General features: G+C 34.3%; 2 long non-coding RNA genes across 2 annotated transcripts; both read right to left on the bottom strand.

The window, feature by feature from the left end:
* Nucleotides 1-1,321: 1,321 nt before the first annotated feature.
* LOC125204830 lies at nucleotides 1,322-2,716 on the bottom strand. The gene is made up of 2 exons (XR_007173651.1): nucleotides 1,559-2,716; nucleotides 1,322-1,438 (listed from the first exon to the last, which is right to left on the bottom strand). It is a non-coding gene; the product is annotated as an uncharacterized LOC125204830 (long non-coding RNA).
* Nucleotides 2,717-10,181: 7,465 nt separating this feature from the next.
* LOC125204480 lies at nucleotides 10,182-11,640 on the bottom strand. The gene is made up of 2 exons (XR_007173576.1): nucleotides 11,214-11,640; nucleotides 10,182-11,104 (listed from the first exon to the last, which is right to left on the bottom strand). It is a non-coding gene; the product is annotated as an uncharacterized LOC125204480 (long non-coding RNA).
* Between the last annotated feature and the right edge of the window lie 3,462 nt (nucleotides 11,641-15,102).

Here is a 15,102-nt window from a genome sequence, read left to right as displayed (position 1 = left end):
ATTCATAACAACACTCTACTATTTATCTGAAACATGAGAGAATATATTCAACGTTGATTGACAGACGTAGATCACTCTTTTTTGGAAGTAGATCACTATTTTTTTCGAAGAATATAATTGGACAGGACGTAATCGGAATTTTATGAATTGGCTTAAGTCGAAAGTATTGTTTTCAATGGTCAGAGATAAATCAATAAATCTATGTGATCAAATTTTGTACAATTAAAAATTGATTTATTTGAGAAAAAACTGGTCTATTTATGCATTTAATTAAAACATATGTAGCATATATAAGTACATGGAACGTGCATAATATTGTAGTCATATATTAATAATTCTTGTATAAATTTTTTACTTTTTCGAAATTATAAAATATAATTAATGCATACTTTAATTCAAATTTGAGAAGTATTTTAGAGACAATTTAAATATTAAAAAAATTAAAAATAAGGCTGAACTGCTGAAGACTAATCAAGTCTTTTTAACTTGTCCAATAAATATATTTATTATTTTAATATATAATTAATAAATCAAATTACTAATAGTATAACCTTTTTTTAGTTTAGTATAACCTTTTTTAGTTGTACAATTTGGTTGTCCATCGTCACTCCAAATAAATTACTAGTATTATTTGCTTGAAAACGCATAGTGAGTTTTGACGATTTTTTTATGACTGTTATTACTTAAATCTAGCCCCAACGTGTGGATTGACTTAACTATATACTAAATTGGCGATCGAATTATTTAATTAATAAATCATTCATAACCCACGTTGATGGAGAAAACCAACATCAAACATAAAAAACTTATTGGTTAGCTAGCGATAATATATTAATCTGATCAATATATTGATAATATCACGAATACAATCAAATTAACCTTACATAAAACGTGACGAGATAGACAATATATGTTACGGACCCAAGTCCAGCCCCTGAGCCCGACTCGGTTAAAGCAGGCTCACGCCGCTCATGTCGTAATCCACGACGGCTCAACTATTTAAAAGACTTCATCTAGGGTAGTTGACCAAGTCATGATCAGCAAAGTATTACATTGATTAGCATATCTCCACTTTCAACTTGGAAAATAATGTCACAAACTTTAACCATAGTTGTTATTTCCCACCGCGACGGATTCCGGCTACATTAAAATAACATGGGTGTTGAGTTGGGTTCGTGATTTAGGTTCACGATTCAAGATTCACGATTCACGATTTCGTTATTATAGATGTATACGGACTGTAAAATATGTAGAATTGAATAGAGATAATGGAGGAACCTCCATGGAAGGAGGAAGAAGAAACAATGAGAGAAACCGTCGATTGTGAGAAAGAAGAGAAAAGGGAGAATTTCTTTATTGACTACATTTTGGAACTGTTGACTACAATTTACAATAAAATGCCTTTTATATAGGCAGAAAATAAAGACTAAACTAAAACCTAATTACACTTTATTTTCCAATTCTAATAGCCTCCCTCAAGATGGAAGCAAACAATTGCTACATCTTGACAAGAACTTAAACTACAAAAGGAGCATCAAAATGATCAACAAACTAAAACCTAATTACACTTTATTTTCCAATTCTAATAGCCTCCCTCAAGATGGAAGCAAACAATTGCTACATCTTGACAAGAACTTAAACTACAAAAGGAGCATCAAAATGATCAACAAACTAAAACCTAATTACACTTTATTTTCCAACATCTTGATCTTCATCGCAACACCGATTGACTACGAACAGCACCACATCAGAGCATAGGATAGAAAGTATTTATCCTCGGCAAAAACAACAACAAATTCGGCTATGATGCAAAAATCTCAATCAAGAGCAAAAACACATTTCAAACCAAGTATAGAGAGAATCACGCTCTGTCATAGACTATCAAAACTGACAATAATCAGTGAAGACAATCTGGTCTATTGGATCAGAGAAGGATGAACCGAGATAGACTGGATACACAACAAATTTGAGATTTAATAAAGACTAAAACTAGAACCAACCGATTAAAATCGGTGACTAAAAGGAGAGAAACACAAAACTGAGAGATTCAATGAGAGAACAGAGATTGAGATTGATATTTCAGATTCATAGAATCTTATTTCAATCTTTGAGAACTGAGAAAACCAAAATTTAATCGGAGATTAAAATTGAGAAACAGAATTGATATTTCAGATTCATAGAATCCTATTTCAATCTGTGAGAATAGAGAAAACCGAATTCAATCGGAGATTTAAAATTGAGAAACAGATTTGATATTTCAGATTCATAGAATCTTATTTCAATCTGTGAGAATAGAGAAAATTTTAATGAGAAAAAAAAATTCAGATCGGAGATTCAAATCAACCGATTCAAAAAATAAAATGAAAAAAACAGAGAGAGAAGAGAGAAGAGAGAAAACTGAGAGGAGATCGAACACTTTTTTGCCGGCGGTCAGTCGATCGGAGAACTCTCCGGCAACAAATCACCACGATTGTTCATCATGAACAAAAAAGGAAATAGATCGGGAGATAAGGCTCGATTGCGATTGTTCATCGCGATAGGAGAAGATCGATCGGAGAAGATCGAGATATGAGAGAAATCAGAGAGAGATTGCGGAAGCTTTTGTCTCTGATACCATGTAAAATATGTAGAATTGAATAGAGATAATGGAGGAACCTCCATGGAAGGAGGAAGAAGAAACAATGAGAGAAACCGTCGATTGTGAGAAAGAAGAGAAAAGGGGGAATTTCTTTATGGAAAATGTTTTAGAGACATAATGTCTCCAAGTCATAATGCCATAATGAGGTTAAAATAGTCATTTTAGATTGTTTTATATATTTTTTTAAAATTTATGTTTTATACATGTACCATACTACCCTTATGCATATAAAACATTTATTTGTATTTAAGAATTAATTACTTAGGAAAATTGTGTGTATATTTATGGAAGGCTTGATTTAAGCAAATATATGGATAGTGATTTCTCCCTCCTCCACATTAACCTGGGAGGAATGTAGATATTTCTGCCGTGTTAATATCTTTATTTTTGATTGCATACATTTAAGGTAAAAGATTGTAATTTGATATAAGTTTGACTTTTGATATTAATTTGATATGATAAAAGATATTAATTTGATATGAATTATCTTTCCTTTTATGATTAATTGATATATATTCATTTATTCAATTATTATTTAATTCAAAATAAGGGTATATTAGTCTATATTATAATTTGGATTATGGCAAAGTGACATAATACCCTTATGGCTTGGAGACATTATGTCTCTAAATCACTACTCTTTCTTTATTTACATTTTGGAATTGTTGATTACAATTTACAATAAAATGCCTTTTATATAGGCAGAAAATAAAGACTAAACTAAAACCTAATTACACTTTATTTTCCAATTCTAATACGGACTCAACATATATGTCATTTTATGAAGCCAGAATCCGTCACCAGTGGAAAATAACAACCACAGATAAAGTTCGTGATATTATTTGCCAAATTGAAAGTTTGTTGGGAAAAATAATTTTTTGAAAGTTTTCCGTGATATTAGGGCTAACATCCCTTTTTTAAATTAATTAAAAGGTCACTCTTTCAAATTAATACTCACGGGATTTTAGGAAGTGTTGTTAGGTGAAATAAAGTAGAGAGAAAAAAGGTTGTAGTTGAATATTTTAATAAGGAGAAATGAGAGAGGGGGTTATTCCAAAATTGGAAAGTGGTCATCTTGATTGGAACAAAAAAAAAGGAAAGGTGGTCATCTTGAATGAGACGGAGGGAGTATTTATTTTGTGACAATCATTGAAATTAAATTTTACTAACTAAATAGGCATGTAAGTAATTATTATACCATTTTAAATATTCCTTAATTTAGGGAATTCGATATTCTTTATTGTGACAATCCACGTTACATAATTTTCCTTAATTAATAGATTTCCATAATATAACAATTTATTTATTTGAAAAACCCGATTATCTTATAGTTACAATATAATGTTATTTTGCCCTAATATAATGAATTCTCAGATTCGGGTGTGTATCTTCTGCCCCTATTCTGAATTGCAGTTTATCATTCACTAGTGCAGGTATTAGTTGATTATCACCTCAGTTCTAGTGTTTCTTTTACTTTAATTACTACTTCTCTCGATCATCAATATAATAGATGGAAAATACTTGATTCAAACAATTCTTATGGCCAATTCCACTGTTGGGTGGCTCAGATATAATACTATTTTGATTGATTCAATAATTAATATTTTTTTATACAATGAAATAAATCTCAGGATGTTGAAAGGTTGGAACTTCAGCAACTTAAACAATGAACGTCTGGTTAACCTCGAGAATGAGGTAGAGCTCACGCTAAGTCAAGTTCGAGCTCAAAAGTAAATTCAGTTATATATTTACTCAACTCATCATAGTTAATTTAACTGGTATTATTGTATAATTACCTTATACGACTATATTTTTTTTATATCAGGCTCAACTCATTCCAGATCAAGAGGAAAATCTAAAGAGGATGGTATGCGAATGATTAATGTTTTGTGTTGGTTTCATTAAAAATATTCTTTCATCTAGTTCTAAATAACACATTTTTCTTTTTAGAATGTCCCATTCCACCAATAAATGTCAAATTTCACTTTTACTATATTTGGTAGGTGGATCCCTCGTTTCACTAACTCATTCTTCTCACATTTTATTATAAAATTAGTAGTATATAAAAGTATGACGCACATTCCACTAATTTTTCTATCCACCTTTCACTACAAAGTCAAACAATTTCTTAAAATACAAGTTGGTCAAATATGAGACATTTGTTTATGGACGGAAGGAGTAATAAAGTATGAGTTGAATTAAGTTATTGGAACATGGAGTCTATTACTAAAAGTAGTAAAAAGTAAATATGGCAAATATTGACATACAGACGGGGAAAGATTAAAAAGTAGTAAACGAGTAATATTTTGTATTGGTTTTCATACAGCATCATCATATTGGGGCCGGTATACGCTTCACGGTGATAATGATTGATTATTCCAAAGGAAAAACTCAGTATCTGGATGTGGATTTGAAGGATGTTATAATGTCTGGACTACCTGCTGTTTATCATGTTAAAGGCATCAAGCATAAGGACGTTCCAATTGATCCTGGAGTTTGCCATGGCAGTGGTGCCTTGTTCATGGTTGGAGGTAACTTGAATGATATGAATGGCTGTGGACCTGAAACAAAATGGTTGTGGTACCGGTACCGCCGATAGCCAGTGGTGGTTCTATTACTATGACTTGGACTCGTTGTGACACTGCTATGAATTCAACGCGATCACTCCCCATGGTAGTCCCATTACGTGATGGCAAGATATTCATTTGCGGGGGCACTTCTAAACCAGAAGGTTGGGTTGAGATCTACGACCCAGAGAAAGGTGTGCCTGACCATAATTTGGATCCTTTTCCATCCTCTTGCTTTATGTGGGACGACCAATCGGTTACGTTGTACTATGACAATATTAACAAATCTGAAGATGCCAGCAACCCATCACTCTTCTTGTACGACGTGGAAAGAAACAATTGGGAAATCTTCGCCTCTTACCTCCCCGACTCCAAAGTCCCTGATGGGGGGAAGAGGAACATCATATATGTGGGGGGAAACATTCTATTCGTTATCAATCAAGCATCTTGTTGGACCGTCTATAATCTCTCACCCAAAGAAGTTCAGAAGGTGGACGTGAATGCTAAGGATGGGGATGTGATGCAAGTTTTGTATCTTGGAAACAATGATGTTAATAATACTAGTTGGATCTTCTACATATTCATGCCAAATGTGATGGATAGGGATTACATTGCTACAATTTATAGTGATCTTCGTTATGCCAAGGTCGAAGTCGTCCAAGAAAAGGGCGGGGATTATAGTGCTACAGTTCAGTTCACTGGTGTCCTCAAAATCGGTGGCTTTGATGACATTTATATGTGAGTCTCTTACTAAATATTATCGATATGGTTTGATTTGATTTTGGAATTTGTTCACAATTTAAAGGTCACTGAAATGCTCATTTTTTGTTTGTAGTATTGCTGATGAGGTGAGCCTTAAGAGAGTTGCGGAAGAGGACCGTTTGAAAGAGAGAGAGACGAGGCTGAGAAGTGAATGAAAGCACCCTTTGGGCACTAATATGTAAACATTTTCTGGATCAATTTTAATATCTTTGGATTGGTTAATAGTGTAATTGGTGTCAATTTCATTATTATCAAAACAAAAACCTCAATCACAAGAGAGAGACATTGTATAGAGTGAACGAATGGAATGAGAGAGACCAAAGGTAGGGCCACTCAACCTCACGGAAGAAGCACACAGGAGTGCAATGTGACACCCATTGGTGCTGGCTAAGTATGTAATACTGCTGATGCCAATATGCAAAGGTCTACAAATAAAGAGATATGTGGAGCTTCTTAATATGAACCTAAACCATCAAGGAAGAAAATTTAAACCGAAGATAGTCACAATTTCAATATTGAATTTGCCTATATTTAACTTGAAGGGGAGAATTGTAATAAAGAGATAGATCAAGGGAGAATCAATTTAGCTGAATTAAGGAATGCTAGATATTAGAGAATAAAGTTGAAATTTAGCCTTTCCTTATTTCTTTACTAATTCCTCAGTAAGAGTGGATGAATATAATTGAAAGAGAAATCAATTCAACCGACAACATGTACTCCATAAGCTATTCTAGTTCTATTAATCCAGAATTTATATTTTCCCATTTCAATTCTATTTTACAACACATGAAATAACTTTTTATGCACAATTAGTAAAGTAGAGTAGAGAAAGGAGACAAATTTAATAAAGTTGAAAAGAGAAGGAGAATCTTTTAAATTAATTAAAAGGGCAATCTTTCAAATTAGCTTTTAATTCATGACAATCTTTTAAATTAAATATTATTTAAAAAGACATTTAAGTAATTGCTATACCATATTAAACATTTCTAAATTTATGGAATTCGATATTCTTAATCATAACAGTTACTATAATTTTCTTTAATTTAATAAATTTCCATAATACAAGAATTTATTTAATTTGAAGAACCCGATTTTCTTAACCATATATATAGTAGAGTGATTTTCAGCTATTATAAAGAATTTTCACATTAGGGGTGTATCTTCTGCTTCAATTATGAGTTGCAGTTCAGATGATTCACTTGGGCAGGTATTGGTTATTCATCATCACAGTTTTATGGTTTTCGTTTTTCTTTTACTTTAATTACTACATGTCTCGATCATCAATTAACACTATAATAGATATATAGACTCTCAAGAAATTATGAAGGTTAATTCCATTTTCAGATATATTACTATTTTCATTGATTCAGTAATTAATTATGTTTTATACAATCAAATAACTCTCAGTATCAAGAGCTAAATGAGCTGGGAAGCCAAACAAATTATGATCTTGAGCGCAAGTTAAAATGGTTGTTCAGATGTCATGATTTCAGCATCATTGACTATGAAGATCTGGTTTTGATGGAGCACGAGCTCGAGCTCGAGCTCAATGAACTTCGAGCTGAAAAAGTAAATTCAAACAGTATATATTTACCCAACTCATCTTAATTAATTTAATTGCTACTCATTCAAGAATATTTTTCTTGTATCGATCAGGTTAAGATTATTCAAGAGGATGGTACATATACACTAGAACTTTATCAATTTAACCTACTTTATGATGAAATGGATGGGACTGAGTAATATTTTGTATTGGTTTTCATTCAGCATCATCATATTGGGGCCGGTGTACGCTTCTTGGTGATTAAGGATGACCATATAAAAATGCAGTATATGGATGTGGATTTGAAGGATATTCCTACTTTTTCTTGTGTTGAAGGACAAATGTATCAAGACTTTCCAGATTATCCTGGAGTTTGTCGTGTCAGTGGTGCCTCATTCATGGTAGGAGGTCGTTTACAACTGACAGAGCTCAATAAGTTTGACCCTCGGGCTTTCCCTAAAAAAACAAAATGGTTGTGGTCTGCACCGGCACCACCAATAGCTGGTGGTGACTCTTTTACCTTTGATCAAACTAGACAATGGATATATCGCAAGAGAATGTGTTTACAATGTAGACAAGAATCTAGTCATACAATAATAAGTAAACAAAAACGGCGTGTTACGAGAACGAACATTTTGATGATTTGACAGTACCAAAGAGTCGTAATCTCCACCTATGGTCATCACACGTGATCGTGAAATAAAAGTAGTTTGGAACCAAAGTTTCCGATAATTCATTTATCATTCCCTGTAAAGAGTTAAACGAAGAAGTATCACCACATTGTAGATGACCAGGAAGATTCATCAACAACACTTACTTGGGTTCCCATGAATTTCAAATTTCTCGCGACCCCTTTGATATAAATACTCTCTCACTGGATTAAGACGCTAAATGACTTCTTTTACAAGGTACCATACCACTATTTTCCATCTTTTCTATCAAGGTTATGAATCACTTTCAACTTGCTCTCTCATGTTTGCAAATAACCTTCAGTGACTATAATCCCTTTTTACTCGTTCTGTATAAAACAATATTTTTACTCTCTGAATTCATGCCGCAAACTCCCATATTTTGTGTTGTTTTAGTTATGGTTTTCAAAATGATCATATTCCTTTGTAATTGTCTCTTCTAAGGATAATATATTCTTCTAAGACCGTTAGTTGACCCTTTGTGTTCTCAAACATGTTTGTTGACGAGATCTTCATTTTATATGTGTACTTTCCCCCTTCTAAAGTCTAATACGATTATTATATCTTGCTTTGAAATTTTCTGCAGCTCCATATTTAAAGCTAGCAATCCGACTCTCCTTTAACTAGTTTGCTCTGCCTTCTCTATGAGTTAATATTTCTCCATTTGCTTATTAACCTTGTGAATTCATTAATGTGACTTCGTACCACGATGTTGTTGATCAAATCGGCAATTCCTTGCTATTCTTCTTTCTCAAATCCACTTGAAACCAATCATTTTCAGTCTTACTATATTGGAGCAGCCAACCGGTGTGACCTAAGCTTTTGATTTGACCCTTGTGTTTTCAAACATGCTTATTGACTAGCTCTTTATTTCATATGAGTACTCTCATCTTCTAAATTCCAACACGATTATTGTTTCTTGATTGGAGCTTTTCTGCAGCCCCACATTTAATGTTGGCAATTTGTTTTTCCCTTAATTAATTTCCTCTTGTTGCTCTCTCTATGAGTTTTCTTGAGTTGCTTATAAACTTTGAAAATTTCGTTGACATGATCTTCTATCACAATACGGTTGAGCAAATGCTAATTGTTTGTTTTCCCTATTCTTTTCGAGTCCAGCTATGACCAATCATCACGGGTCTTCTTGTTATCATCTAGGAATATTGAAACTCTTCTATCCGACTGTTCATTTGGACTATACTATTGGTAACCTACTATGGAAATCTACATTCAGTTCATTCATACCCTTATTCTCGTAATTTATTCCATTTGGCAAGCTTCTTCTGGAAGGAGTTTCTGAAGCTCTATAAGTATATCTAAAACATGTGAAGTTATATTTCCAAGTAGATGTGATGAATCCAACTGAACTCAGGCTTTTGTTGCAAGCTACAAGTGAAAGTTTGTGGTGAAATGGACATAGAAGAGTGGCAATAAAAGGAAAGGATCAACAAGTGTAAAGTCGGAAAAAGTCATACGCCGAAGCATGTCACACGAATTTGACTTTTAGTATAAGAGAAAAGTGAATATCTGTAATTAGTATTAATTTTAAGCCAAAACCTTGATTCATCGAACAATACGAGCTCCTTGAGGAAGTGGGTTCAGTTGTATTCAATTGGCATTACCACCCAACTTTGGGAACGTACACAACGTATTCCACGTCTCCCAACTTCAAAGGTACGTGTTCGATCTAAAACATGTGATTTGTTACAAAGAAACCAGACTTGAGTTACGAAGAAAAGTCGGTGGTAATACTAGATCGAAAAGTGTATCAACTTTGGAATAAATCGATGACTACAGTAAAAGTGTTTAGGAAGAAAAAAAAAAAAAAAAAAAAACCACGGACAGAAAGAATCAACATAGGAACTGGAAAATGATTCCTAAATTTCGGAACGAAATTTCTTTTAAGAGGGGTAGAATGTAACAACCCGAACTTCCGTACCTTATTATTATTACTATAATTAATACTATTAGCCTAAAGAAAAAAATAATAATAAGTGATTGTTGCAATGTTTATAATAATCGCTTTTGGAATTATAAATAATAAAAAGTTTATAGTGTTCGGCATATCCATCCGAAGCCCGATAGAATCATGTTATCTAAAATCCTAATGTATTACAATTAGGGAAAAGTTCACGCAGCCCGTTCAACGATCGTACTCGTACTCCAAGAAAGTCCGGTACATCATCAGGGATAACTGGGGATGTTATTTGTTTTCCTACGCCAAAGCCACGAGCTTGAACCGGGTTTTTCCTGCACCAAATCAAACAACTACATTAATAAATATCCTAAATAATTAATTTAATACAAATAAATTTTTAAAAAAAAGGGTGAGGCAGATCCTAGAGGATCGATTTTTTTCAGAATGCTGTCAGAAGAATCATATCCTCTCAGACCACTTGTCTACCCACATATACGTACCAGCCATTTCATTTCACTACCCACCTCCTACCAAACATTACTCTTCTCCAGAATCATTCCAACGCATCAAGGAAAGGAAGAGGACGTCCCCTCACAAAGGGAGATCCAACAAGTCTATTTCACATCTAACAAGTCTTTTTCACAAAGGTGAGTACAACAACATCTTACTTCTTTCTCCCACACAGTGCAACACTAGATATAAGAAAAACATAGCCCTGCCCAAATTACAAACATGCATCCAACATATGCTTATAGGCAAGATTTAGTCTCTGCCAAATAGTACCAACTTAACAACTATAGCAAAGAACATAGAAATAGCAACTTGTAGCAAGGAACATAGAAATAGCACTTCCTAGCAAAAAGAACAGAGGCTTATCTTAGACTAAAATATGAATCTGCCGGAGGGACTTCAGGCAGCAAGCTCGGCACTCCGTCGCCGACGGTGACAGCCCACGCTCTAAAAATTCGTCACTGTTTCATTCTTTAAAACCTGAAATTTTGAATTTACAACGTTTCAACATCAAAAATATGATCTTGTGAATGAACAAAATGAGAGGGAGACATACTAGATGGACAAGTAACTATGTTGGACACCTTACCTGTCGGAAAACGGCGTCGGTGGTGCATGCCGGCGGTAAAAGGGGGAAAACCGAGAGAGAGAGAGAGAGAGCCCGCTGCGGCGAGCCGCTGTGCTCTCAGCCCCGACAAATCCGGAAGGGGGTCGGCGTCGGCGGTGGTGGCGTGACGGCGGGCCTGAGGTCGACGGCAGCGGAGTGGGGGGAGACGGAGATCTGTATCGGAAGAGAGAGGGGAAAGAGAGAAAAGAGGGAGAGAAGAGAGAGAGACGACGACGAGGAGGGAACACCGCCGGCGGATCGGCTGATCGACGGAAACTCCGATTTGGGGGAGAATTTCTCTAATTTGTGATTTGGGGAAGAAAGGGTCTGATTTAGTGAGAGGAAGCTAGAGACGATAGGTGGGAGGGAGTATATGGACTAATCTAGTTATTTAAATTGGGTTGGATTCTTTTTATTTATTTCGGTGAAAGACACAGGCGTCGGAATTTCAGTTAGGCTGAAATAATTTGAGAAGGGCCCAAATTTCAAATTTAAATTTCTATGAGCCTAATAATAATAATAATAACAATAATAATAATAATAATAATAATAATAGGGATTTGGCTTGAGACTTCTTTCTAATTTGGTGCGAGAATGTGGAATATACAGTAGGCTAGAATAATTAATTACTGGGCCAAGATTCATCAAAAAGCAAGACGAATTGTTGGATTGGATGGAATAAGTTTCTAAGGGATAGGGTTGGGTCGATACGATATACCGTATTAAAAATTTTGTTTCGTTATCATACCGAAAATATCGATATGAAAGAATTTCATATCGTTATTGGTTCGAAAGTTTCGGTATGGAAAAAAACTATATCGTTACCGTTTCAAAATTTCGGTATATCGTACCGAACTTCGGTATACCGTTCTGAACGGTATATCGATATTTCATACGATATACCGAAATTTTATACCATTTCGAGTACTTGTATACCAAAAAATATAATTTCAAAACCGAAAAATAAAACCAAAATTAATATAATTTTAACATAATAAAATAAACATTGTCCACATCTTCATAATCAAAAAATATATAATTAAGTTATATGGATATATTTATGATTTAAACTTTTAATCTTAAAAAAAAATAATTATATCATCATCATCATCATCATCATCATCATAATAATAAACGATATATATCGTATATTCGATATAAAACGGTATACCGCGGTATAAGAAAATTCATATCGTTATCATACCGAAAACTTTCGATACGGTATTGTATCGTAACGAAAGTTTCGGTATACCGAAAATTCGATATTTTTTGATATTTTTCAATACGATACGATCGATATACCGTTTTTTGGGTATATTTACCCAGCCCTACTAAGGGATTTTGGACGGAAGAATAAATTGGTTGAGTAAGCTAAAATAATTAGTTGTGATCCGAGTTGCTATAGTTTTGCGTAAAATTGTAGTAATACATGGAATACCAATTTAGTCGAAGCTCGGGAATAGCGAAAGGAGTACTAAATCATAATATATGCTTTTTATAAATTTTCTTAAGGATAACTGAAAAATAAAAGGATTAATTAGGAGGCATGCATTCCTATTAAAGTTTAAGAATTTCTTCAAGTCTAACTAGTACATTATATTATATTTTTGATGTTCCAAAAGGTTATCTTTGCAAGTTAAAGTTGGAGCGAGAATTTCAAGTTAAGAAAATTAAACGAACGAGATGAGCTTTCTTATACTAAAAATACAAATTATATTTTGTGAAAACTCGAACACATGTTCGTGATTTTAATGATGTTGTCTTGCCATAAATGTTTTGTGTATGATGCCTATCTGTTGGCTAAGACCAAGTGAATTATGAATGATGATATATAAGTCGAATTCGGGTCCCAGTGAGGGTGGTGTCCCCGCTCGGACTAGTGTACACGGGATACCTCTGACCGTGAACGGACGGCAGAGAAGGTGACCGTGGAAGGTGGCCACCTTCCCGGCACAAGGATACCTCTGACCTGTTGGGCAGAGAAGGTGACCGTATGAGAACACCATCTCAGCGGCACAAGGATACCTCTGACCTGTTGGGAAGGGAAGGTGACCGTATGAGAATACCATCTCAGAGGCACAAGATGATCAGATATGGCTAAGTACAGAAAAAAAGGGGCTGCACCAATTTGAATAGTTTTAGTAAGCTCAGGTCTTTTCAATAAAACCCCTGAGTGTTACTGTGATGATGGCTTGACAATATTTTCAAATGTATATGTGTATTTTTCGGCAATGTGTTCACTGAGTACTTTTGTACTCAGCCCTGCATATATTTCTAAATATGCAGGTTAAGCGGTGACGACGAGGGGCGATGTTGAGCAGAGATGGCGAATGTGTTTCAGTTTGATAAATGCTTGGATGCATCATGTCTCCATACACGGTGTCAACCTCTCTTGACTCTTCCGCTGCAATGTAAATAACGAGTTTATGTTCTTTTGTATTACGCACTCTGATATATTTTTCCAGTTATACTAATTTAATTTCGTCCATTCCAGTTTTGCCGAGATTTCTCTTTCTTCCCCGCTTCTTTAATCCTCCCCTAGTCACGATAAACCGCGTTTGCTATCTTTAGCAAAGTGCGGCCGTGACAACAAAGGCGGGGGTTACAGTGCTACAATTCAGTTCAATTGTGTCCTCAAAACCGGTGGCACTAATGACCTTTATATGTCAGCCCCTACTATATATCATCGATATGGTTTCAGTTGCTTTCGGAATATGGTAATAATATAATTTAAAGGTTTCTGTTTTATAATGAAATGCTAATTTTTGTATGCAGTATTGCTGATGAGCCGAGCCATAAGAGAGATACGGAGGAGGACCGCTTCAAAGAGAGAGAGGTGGATGGCTAGTGAATGACCTTTACTCAAGAAAAAAATAAATGGAGTGTTAGTACAAGTTGCTTGCCATATTATAAATGCCCAGAAATGACGCCAATTTCTATGGGACGGAGGGAGTAATAATTATATTATTGTTTTTATATTATTTATTATTATAATGCTATATTCGCTCCGTTTTTTAAAAATAGCAACTATTTTTATTTTGGGTCGTTTCTTAAAAATAGAAACTTTAGAATCTTTCTATTTTAGGACATGGATCCCACAATCCACTAACTCGACTTTCAATACTTTTTCTCTTTCTCTTTCTTACTTTATTCATTTTTTTCCTCTCTCTTACTTTACCAATTTTTCTCACTTACTTTACCAATTATGCATTGAAACCCATGTCATTTCAAATGTTTCTATTTTTTGAATACGGAGGGAATAACCTATTAAGAAAATCTTAATCTTATTATTTAAATTATGCTTACAATAATAATTTAGGTAATGGAATAACGTAAGAGTGATAGAATGCTTTGTTATAGTCAAAACAGGAAATGACTCAATTTAGTTGGACACATCCAAAAAGTAATACTCCCTCCGTCCCGCGTTACTTGCACTAGTTTCCTTTTTGGGCGTCCCAAGTTATTTGCACTCTTTCCTTTTTTAACAAAAGACAAAACATCTAATCACTCTTTTTTTATTCTACTCCCTCTGTCCCATTAAAAATGCAACGTTTTCCTTTTTTGGTTGTCCCATTAAAAATGAAACGTTTCCTTAAATGGAAACAACTCTATCTCTACTTTTTCATCTCTCTTACTTTACTCTCTCTTCATTAACTCACAAAACAACACTACATAAAATCCCGTGCTGATTCTCAAATGTTGCATTTTAAGTGGGACGGAGGGAGTATCATTTACTTTACTCTCTCTTATCTTTCCTACTTTTTTCATCTCTCCTATTTATTTAATATAATTTCTTAACCTCCGTGCCCAACAGTAAACGTGCGACTAACCCGGGACGGAGGGAGTATGTTTCAAAACCGGACACGGATTT

Source organism: Salvia hispanica, chromosome 2, assembly GCF_023119035.1.
Source record: "Salvia hispanica cultivar TCC Black 2014 chromosome 2, UniMelb_Shisp_WGS_1.0, whole genome shotgun sequence".
Classification (NCBI taxonomy): Eukaryota; Viridiplantae; Streptophyta; class Magnoliopsida; order Lamiales; family Lamiaceae; genus Salvia; species Salvia hispanica.
The sequence above is the reverse complement of the archived record's forward strand: the minus strand, read 5'-3'. Positions and strand labels throughout refer to the sequence as shown.